Source organism: Pseudophryne corroboree, chromosome 1 (assembly GCF_028390025.1).
Source record: "Pseudophryne corroboree isolate aPseCor3 chromosome 1, aPseCor3.hap2, whole genome shotgun sequence".
Taxonomy (NCBI): Eukaryota; Metazoa; Chordata; class Amphibia; order Anura; family Myobatrachidae; genus Pseudophryne; species Pseudophryne corroboree.
In genome coordinates this window covers 636,284,968-636,296,101 of record NC_086444.1, presented here as the reverse complement: position 1 = coordinate 636,296,101, position 11,134 = coordinate 636,284,968, and positions in this window count along the sequence as shown.

Sequence of the window (11,134 nt, the reverse complement as noted above, 5' to 3'; positions counted from 1 at the left end):
TTGAATATGTTGTTAGTATATTTAGAAAACAAATAGATTTATTTGGATTTTAGTTTATTGTGTGTTGTTGTGGGTTGTCCTTTGTGGTTTTGTTTTGTTTTTTGGGGTTTTTGTGAAATATTAGATACATTTTTGAGCAGATATTTGATCCTAGTGTTGTATTTGTAGAATGGAAATTGGTACCTTAGCGTGCAATATTGTGGTTGTGTCAAGCTATGTGATTTGATTTTTATTCATTAGAATATTGTGCATTTTTTGGCTTTGTGTATGGATTAATTAGAGAATTTTATTCTTATTTAAAGTGTACACACCCAATGAAGTCAGCCAGAAAAGCTTAAGCATCGTTTAGTTTACTTATCAGGTTCCAGATGTTTACATCACAAGAAGGATTTTCAGAAAACATTGTTAAATAAAAGTATGTCCATAAGGTAATTCTTCTTATTTTTACAGTACGCCAGAGAAGCAGCACAGCCAGGCCACAGCCAACACTGCCAAGTGATGCAGATGGTGGGAATGCAGGTAAGAATTCACTGTAATCACATATTCAGCAAACACATAGAAGCACAAAATATTAATGTTTCTCTTATCACATAGGTTCTTCTTCTGCAAACCCCCCTCCACTAAGGCGCCCATCACAGGGCTCGGTGACTGTGCCTAGGAGGCCAACCAAGAGACATCGTCTTGAGGCTGAATCTGCTGCTCCATCATCACCACCCCAACGGCGCATCTCCGCAGTGTTGTCCCTGCCACCACAAGCAATTTTGGCGAGTCCACAAAGCGAGGATCCACAATCGCCTCAGCTGTCTGGTGAGTAAACATATAAGTTAATTGTAACAAAAATTTAAAACAGTGTGGTCTATGAATTAACCTGGATAAGGCATAATGAATTGATAAACCACTGATATGTGCAAGGTGATCAAGGCAGAAGCAAAACAGATCCTAACTGTAAAAAACCTGAACGTCCCTGTTTGGCTTGTGCCTTTATCACCTTGCACATATCACTGGTTTAACAAATCCTTAGGTCTTCTCCTGGTTAATTCATCTGCACCACTGTTTGTGTACTGGCAAAAATATAAAATTTGGGTTAATTCTTATTACAGGCAATAATCACAAACAACAAGCACATGGTTTTTTGGTCATTTTTGCAGTAACATTTTCAGATGCGATGTTGCCCATAGCAACCATGTAATATTCCTAAAAACTAAACAATAAACAGCAACAAAATTTAAATCTAGAATCCAATTGTTTGCCATGGACAACATCAACATTTCTAAACATAGGCCACCTTAAGACATTTACATGTTTTTTTTCAGAGAAATGTGTGCTTTATTTCTTTGGTGTAATTTGCCCACACAACACTGACTGCCTTGATCAATTTGTGAGTGTGTTCCAAAACACATTTAATGTATTGTGTGTGTTTAACAAAAGGAAGGGTCATACATAATCTGTAAATGCATTAATTTAAAATGGCGACAGTTCTTCGTGTTTGCACATTCATTATGGCACAGAGTCCGACAATACCCTAATTCATTTTTCAATTGAGTATGGAAAGTTAGAAGCCACATATGTGTAAAAAAAGGTAAGATTCCTAGGTAATTTTAGCCCACAATCTCTGTTTCATTTTCAACATGAATATTATTAAGTAAGGCATGTTTACGTCAAGCAAATAAATATTATCCAAACTAAATAGTGGCTGTTATCAACCCCATACAGAACCACCCATCATGGACGAGGACGCACAGCAGGAAAGTGACCAGCAGCCTACCTACACACTAAACCTGCAGCCCATCGATCCTACCCAGCCAACCACGCAGCAGGACATAACACAATCACCCCAAACATCCCATAGCCCCCAATTGAGGCCAACAACACCCCAGCAACAAATGGCCCCTGAGTTTTGGAGCAGTTGGGCCACACAACAGGCACAACACTATGCCTGCCTGAACACCCACACCCAATACCTTGCCATTCTGCCCCATCATCTTCCTCGCCTCAGTCGGAACTCAGGCAGACTGATAGTTCAGGTTGGCAGAATTGCCAATTCAATGGAGCAGATGAGGGCAGACAACAGTCAAATGCAAGCCAATTTAGTCAGAATCATGGATGAACAACAGCGGCAGCAACAAGCCCTCATACAAATAATACAACACAACCAACTGGTGAACGAAAACCTCTACAGAATTATTGCCACCAACACTGCCACAAATACCCAACTGACTGCAAGCATACACAACCTCAGCCAAAGCATTAATGTGTTGGCATCCCAACAAATCAGCTCAAGCTCCGGAACTACAACACCAAGCCAGACCCCAGTTACCTCCCCTGTTAGACGCTCCAGCAGAACACGGACCAACGAACCAGGCCAATCCTCTGCACCCAGCACACAAAAAAATAATAATTGAAGGATGCATGAAATGGTTGTTACAAAATAATTTTTTTGGAATTGTTACACCAAAAATGCCTGTGTCCAAGCAAAACATTATTTAACACGCAATATGTGTATGGTTTAATGTGCTAATGAGTGACAGTGTAAGTTATTCAAATAACAGTATAACTGTAAAGAACAGTATAATTAACAAACACTAACGCTACACAAACAACATTCACACCTACAATACATTTTTAAAAATGGTTAGGCAAGGTTATTTATAACTCAATAATACTTACCGTTAAAATAACGCCGAATCACTTCTTGCCTTACCTGCCTCCCTACATCTGTACTCACACTGTCACCAGATGTTTCTAACTCACCTACTTGCTGGCTGTTTTCTTCATCACCAACATGTGGCAGATGTTGACTCAAACACAGATTATGAAGAAAACAGCAGCAGAACACAATCCTAGTCACCTTTGAGGGACTATACAACAAAAGCCCAGCAGACTTATCAAGACACCGAAACCTAGATTTCAGCAGCCCAAAACATCTTTCTATCACATTCCGCGTAGACTTATGTGCATTATTAAAATTGTGTTCAGCAGGAGAATCAGGTTGGGACAATGGAGTAAGGAGCCAAGAGTAGCAGCCATAACCACCATCACCTGAAATACAGATATAGCCAACATTAGGACACGTGGATTATGGTAAAACACATACAAAAATCAGGAGTTTGAAGTTACCACACATACACACAACACACTTGGAACATACCCAGCAGCCAGCCATCAGGCATTTGTCCGTCCTCAAACTTATCGAACAGTGGTGACTGACTGAGGATGAAGGAGTCATGGCAGCCGCCAGGGTAACCTGCAACCACACTAATAATTTTGAGATTTGCATCACAAACCACCGGCACATTAGTGGATTGGCAAAAATGTCTGTTTGTGAAAACATATTGCCTGCCCCTAGGTGGTCTCAGCTCAACGTGTGTGCAATCTATGGCACCCAGCACATTGGGCATGCCAGCAAGCTCATAGAAAGCTACCCTGACTGCATGCCACTGCGACTCCTGGGTAGGGAAGCAGATAGAGGCATCTATATGGGGTTCCAACACATCCAAAACCTGAGTGGACATTACAAAATATAAGGCGAGTGTCATGATCTGTAATCAATACAATACTGTGTTATAATACATAACAGAAGCAACACTTATAGGCCCTACACACTGGCCGATTTTCTGAAAGATATGAACGATCTCGTTCATATCTTTCAGTGTGGAGACTCCAGCGATGAACGATGCGCGGCCCCGCGCTCGTTCATCGCTGGTCTCCCGTCGGCTGTGCATGCAGGCCAATATGGACGATCTCGTCCATATTTGCCTGCACTTCAATGCAGCCGCGTGACGGGGGGAGTGAAGAAAAACTTCACTCCCCCCGTCACTGCCCCCCCGCCGCCGGGTCGCTCGTCGGCCGTTTCGTCCGTCGGGCACCTCGGCGGCGCATCGTCAAATGAGTAGGGCCCAATAGACATAGACGTGTATGTATGTTTCAACTCACCTGATTTAAATATTTTGAAAAGGTGGGCTGGGAGATACCAATTACATCGCCTGTCACAGCCTGGAAGCTCCCAGTAGCTATAAAGTGCAACACAGCCAGGAGTTTGTGCAGGCCTGAGACAGGGCGAGAGCGTGCTGTCTCAGGGTCTAGGTCCAGTTTGACAAGGTCATACAGACGGAAAATGTTGCTTCTATTTAGCCGAAACATCTGTATGACCCTATCATCGGACAATGCGTTTAAGTTTAAACGACCCCTAAAAAAACGAGGCCTGCGCAGCCTCCGCGGCACCTGGACAACCTGCTGACCATGTTGACTTACCTGGCCCTAATTTATTGTCGCCTCATGGAGCAGTCTCAGGTATCCCCCAGCAAACAATAAATCTGTACTACCCACGGCAGCAGCCATTTCAGAGTGAGAGCTGGTCAAAATGTGCTTGGGACCCTTTTAAAGGGCCAAAAATTCAGGTGTGACTAATGGATAATTGAATACACATGTAAACACGCTTATCAAAAGCAGGTCTACTTTTTTTTAGGACTTTTTTACGATTTGTATTTTTTTACGGCCGCAAATGCATTTTCACGGTACAGATTACAAATACGAATGGTTAGTAAATGACCGAGAACCATACCTAAACAGCCGCGTTTGACCGAAGGTGTATTCAATCGTAATTTTTCCCTTGGACTTCCAAAAAAATACGAATGCCCTCATCACTGCCGTGATTTGAGTTTAGTAAATTCCCGAGATGACACTTTGAAGAAAAAACACCATCTCGGTCAAAATCGGGACCTTAGTAAATATACCCCATTGGGCCTAATTCAGAGCTGACTATAGATGTGCGAAAAAAACGCACATCTATGATCAAAATCTCTGACATGCGGAGTGACGCCCAGCACAGAGCTAGTCTGCCCCGCATGCCAGGCCCTACCCCCTTCCCACAGAGGTGCGAAAGCATCGCACAGCGGCGATTCTTTCGCACCTGGCGAGTAGCTCCCTGCCTACACATCCTAGCTGCGGAGGCAGACGGCTACTCGCCATGTTTTTGGTCGCAGCCACCGCGACCCGCCCCAGCAACAGTCCGCACACACCTGCGTTGTCCAGATTGTGCCACCAAACGCCTTTCAAACGCCGCCATCACGCCCCCACCCGCCCCACGACCGCCTCGGTCTGTCAATCAGGCAGAGGAGATCGCACTAGTTAGGTGCTTCCACATCTCACTGTGTGCACACACGCAGTGCAGCCACTATGTGTGCGCACACCACATAGGGCTTCAGCCTGCAATCGCTGCCATTGTCTGTATTAGGCCTATTGTCCACATTGCATGTGGCAACAAAGTCCACATTACAAGTGGCAGCACAAAGCATTGTGGTCTCTCTAAGCACATTGCCATAAGATCCAATTTTATATGTGAGCTGGTAGACAGTGAGTTGATTAGTGTTACATATGTGACAAGTGAGGAGAATCATGCTGATTTGTTAACCAATGGACTAATGTCACATGATAAATGATCCGCTGCAAAAATGTGGGCTGGAATGTGTTGAAATGTTTGATACTTCCAAGATATGGAAATGTTTGTTAATGTTTATGTCATTCAACCAGAGACAGCCTTATGTGAAGTGGGGTGTTTGAGGAAAGCACTCTGTGCTGTCTCCTCTGAACTGCCAGGACCACGTACATTGAATGTAGAGGTGAACTGACGTTACAGTGTGACCTCTGACCCCCAGCCAGCCGAAATCTGCTACTTTGCATTCGTGGCTTGTCCATGAATATTAATTTTTCCATCTCACAGCAGAGCATGTGCACCTGAGTGTTTCCTATACGTAGATTGTATAGGACAGAAAATACCCTGATTTTGCCATTGTGCCACCCTCACTAACTATATTATATGCCACTGCCACCACTAAATTATATATATATATATATATATATATATACACATACACTGCTCAAAAAAGTAAAGGGAACACTTAAACAACACAATGTAACTCCAAGTCATTCACACTCTGTGAAATCAAACTGTCCACTTAGGAAGCAACACTGATTGACAATCAATTTCACATGCTGTTGTGCAAATGGAATAGACAACAGGTGGGAATTATAGGCAATTAGCAAGACACCCCCAATAAAGGAGTTGTTCTGCAGGTGGTGACCACAGACCACTTCTCAGCTCCTATGCTTTCTGGCTGATGTTTTGGTCACTTTTGAAAGCTGGCAGTGCTTTCACTCTAGTGGTAGCATGAGACGGAGTCTACAACCCACACAAGTGACTCAGGTAGTGCAGCTCATCCAGGATGGCACATCAATGCGAGCTGTGTCAAGAAGGTTTGCTGTGTCTGTCAGCGTAGTGTCCAGAGCATGGAGGCACTACCAGGAGACAGGCCAGTACATCAGGAGACGTGGAGGAAGCCGGAGGAGGGCAACAACCCAGCAGCAGGACCGCTACCTCCGCCTTTGTGCAAGTAGGAACAGGAGGAGCACTGACAGAGCACTGCAGAATGACTTCCAGCAAGCCACAAATGTGCATGTGTCTACTCAAACGATCAGAAACAGACTCCATGAGGGTGGTATGAGGGCCCGACGTCCACAGGTGGGGGTTGTGCTTACAGCCCAACACCGTGCAGGACGTTTGGCATTTGCCAGAGAACACCAAGATTAACAAATTTGCCACTGGCGCCCTGTGCTCTTCACAGATGAAAGCAGGTTCTCACTGAGCACATGTGACAGACGTGACAGAGTCTGGAGACGCCAAGGAGAACGTTCTGCTGCCTGCAACATCCTCCAGCATGACCGGTTTGGCAGTGGATCAGTAATGGTGTGGGGTGACATTTCTTTGGGGGGCCGCACAGCCCTCCATGTGCTGACCAGAGGTAGCCTGACTGCCATTAGGTACTGAGATGAGATCCTCAGACCCCTTGTGCAGTGGCGTAACTACTGCCCCCGCAGCCCTCGCGGTGGCTTGGGGGCGAGGGGCTGCGGGGGCGCCACTGACAGAACAGATTGACATGCGGACGAGCGTCCGCGTGTCAATCTGCGGTCTCCTCTCCCTCCTTCCCTCCGCTGCTGCCTACTGTGTACGGAGCGCACATCGCGCGCCTCTCCTGTGTCCCTCCTGGCTCTCCCCCGGCCGGTCTAATAAAGGAAGTGCCGTTCGTGAGCTCTGATTGGCTCACGAACCGGCACTTCCTTTATTAGACCGGCCGGGGGAGAGCCAGGAGGGACATTGGAGAGGCGCGCTATGCGCTCCGTGTCCCTCCAACACAAAGGAGGGGGAGGGGAAGCAGGCACTGGGGGGGCATATACCTGGCACTGGGGGCATATACCTGGCACTGGGGGGGCATATACCTGGCACTGGGGGCATATACCTGGCACTGGGGGGGAAGCAGGCACTGTGGGGGAATATCTGGCACTGGGGGGGCATATACCTGGCACTGGGGGCATATACTTGGCACTGGGGGGGCATATACCTGGCACTGGGGGGGCATATACCTGGCACTGGGGGCATATACCTGGCACTGGGGGGGAAGCAGGCACTGTGGGGGAATATCTGGCACTGGGGGGGGGGCATATACCTGGCACTGGGGGCATATACCTGGCACTGTGGGGGAATATCTGGCACTGGGGGCATATACCTGGCACTGGGGGGGAATATCTGGCACTGGGGGGGCATATACCTGGCACTGGGGGGGCATATACCTGGCACTGGGGGCATATACCTGGCACTGGGGGGGAATATCTGGCACTGGGGGCATATACCTGGCACTGGGGGGGCATATACCTGGCACTGGGGGGGGCATATACCTGGCACTGGGGGGGCATATACCTGGCACTGGGGGCATATACCTGGCACTGGGGGGGAATATCTGGCACTGGGGGCATATACCTGGCACTGGGGGGGGAATATCTGGCACTGGGGGGGAAGCAGGCACTGTGGGGGAATATCTGGCACTGGGGGGGGGCATATACCTGGCACTGGGGGCATATACCTGGCACTGTGGGGGAAGATCTGGCACTGGGGGCATATACCTGGCACTGGGGGGAATATCTGGCACTGGGGGCATATACCTGGCACTGTGGGGGAAGATCTGGCACTGGGGGCATATACCTGGCACTGTGGGGGAAGATCTGGCACTGGGGGCATATATCTGGCACTGTGGGGGAAGATCTGGCACTGGGGGCATATACCTGGCACTGTGGGGGAATATCTGGCACTGGGGGCATATACCTGGCACTGTGGGGGAATATTTGGCACTGGGGGGAGCAGGCACTGAGGGGGCATATGTGGCACTGTGGGGGAATATCTGGCACTGGGGGCATATACCTGGCACTGTGGGGGAATATCTGGCACTGGGTGCATATACCTGGCACTGTGGGGGAATATCTGGCACTGGGAGCATATGTGGCACTGGGAGCACGGCCCTAGCAACAAGCACTACCCCCTAGCAACGAGCATGACACCCAGTGCATGAAACCCCTGGCAACGAGCATGACACCCTGAGCATGAAAACCCCTGGCACCGTGCATGGAACCAAGAGCATGAAACCCCTGGCAACGAACAGGTAATTTAAAAGTAATTGGAAGCCTTACTGTAGAACTTAATGTGTAATGGGCATTACGGTGTGTGGTATACTATATCACAGGCATTGTGTGTGTTATGTGGTATAATGTCTCAGGGTCACTGCAGTGTTTGGCATAATGTATCACGGACATTGCGGTGTGTGTCATAATGTGTCAGGCATTACGGTGTGTTGTATACTATATCACGGGCATTGTGGTATGTGGTATAATGTCTCAGGATCATTGTGGTGTGTGTCATAATGTGTCACAGACATTGTATGTGCTATAATGTATCAGGGGCATTGCAGTGTGTAGCATAATGTATAACGGGCATTGCAATTCCTGTCATAATGTGTCACAGGCATTACGGTGTGTGGCATAATGTGTCGGGGGCACTATGGTGTGTGCATATTGTGTCATGTGCATTATTGTGCGTGGAATAATGTCTAAAGGCCATTGCAGTATGTGGCATAATGTATACTGGGCATTACTATAAGGAGGAAAAATGACAAATAATGTAAGGGGCATGAATCAGGATTATTTTTCTTTCCTGTGGTGGCTAACGTCTGGGCGTGCAGGTTGCAAAACTGGGGTATAAGGTAGTCTTTTCCTGCAATGCCACACCCCTTTACGCGAAGCCACGCCCATGTCAACGAAGCCACACACCCTTTTTGGCGGTGCGCGCATATTTGTCCCTTTACTAGTGCCAATTATGTGGGGTATGGGGGGGGGGGGGCACCAAAGGATTTTTTGGCTTGGGGGAGAAAAATTTCTAGTTACGCCACTGCCCTTGTGAGACCATATGCTGGTGCGGTTGGCCCTGGGTTCCTCCTAATGCAAGACAATGCTAGACCTCATGTGGCTGGAGTGTGTCAGCAGTTCCTGCAAGACGAAGGCATTAATGCTATGGACTGGCCCGCACGTTCCCCAGACCTGAATCCAATTGAGCACATCTGGGACATCATGTCTCGCTCCATCCACCAACGCCACGTTGCACCACAGACTGTCCAGGAGTTGGCGGATGCTTTAGTCCAGGTCTGGGAGGAGATCCCTCAGGAGACCATCCGCCACCTCATCAGGAGCATGCCCAGGCGTTGTAGGGAGGTCATACAGGCACGTGGAGGCCACACACACTACTGAGCCTCATTTTGACTTGTTTTAAGGTCATTACATCAAAGTTGGATCAGCCTGTAGTGTGTTTTTCCCCTTTAATTTTGAGTGTGACTCCAAATCCAGACCTCCATGGGTTAATAAATTTGATTTCCATTGATAATTTTTGTGTGATTTTGTTGTCAGTACATTCAACAATGTAAAGAACAAAGTATTTAATAAGAATATTTTATTTATTCAGATCTAGGATGTGTTGTTTAAGTGTTCCCTTTATTTTTTTGAGCAGTCTCTGCGCTACACTCCTGGATCCCCAAAAATCAATCTGACACAGGTTGCTTGAATCAACGTATCCTGATGAAATGGTTAAATCCATGAATTGTTGATTCAAGCAACTGGTGTCAGACTGATTTTTGGGGATCCAGGAGTGCGGCGCAGAGACATGGGTATATATTAGCTGTTCTACCCGTTCTTCGCACAGGAGCTTCTGATTTTCACGGTTGTAAATATAAATGAGTGTTAAAAATTAGGTAAATCTGTAGAGATGTAAATTTGAGACGTCTTATGGAAGTAAATATTAATCCATGGTTCTTGGCGTTACCAGAGGAGCACCCGTAGCAGATACGGTAATTAGTGACTGGACCATTTTTGTTGTTTATTACATTCTACCCACTGGAGGTGCAATCCAAATTTTGATCCGATTGTCTGTTTGGGCATTATCATTCACGCAACGCAAGCCACGCATAGGTAATGATGTCATTATGTCAACCCCCTGTTCATCCGCTTAGAGGAGGTTTATTACAATTTTAATTACGTAGTTTTCCTATTTCCCACCTGAAGAATACCTATGTTATATTTCAGCTTCCTAACATATCGGCAAGTAAGATAATTAGTGATGAGTCAGTTAGTGTCAGTGAGTGAGTGAGAGATATGGCAAAAAGTGACAGGACCATTTTTGTAGTTTATTAAATTCTACATGATGAAGGTGCAATCCAAATTTTAATCCAATTGTCCATTTGGGTGTTATCGTCCACGCAACGCAAGCCACGCATCGATAATTATGTCAAGCCACTTTTCATCCTCTTAGGGGAGGTTTATTTAAATTCTTATTACATAGTTTTCCTATTTCCCACCTGAAGAATACCTGTGTTACATATCAGCTTCCTAACATATCGGGAAGTAAGAGAATTAGTGATGTGCCAGTGAGTGAGTGAGTGAGGGTTATCGCGTTTATATATATATATATATATATATATATATATATATATAGGAATGCTGTATTTTAAATGTTATTTTCACACGAGGAAAATATTAGATCTCTAACCCAATCAGTAATTTTGACTGGTAGGAAGGACAAATCTTGGTGTATTGTAGTTTATTTAAAAAAGACCATCCTTCACATAAGCATGTGAAATCACCATTCTAATCCACCTGGCCAAGGTCTGCTTGTGGGCAGGCCAGCCACGTTTGTGAAAACCAAATAGAACAAAGAGAGAATCAGACTTCCGGATGAAAGCAGTCCTCTTCACATAGATACGGAGAG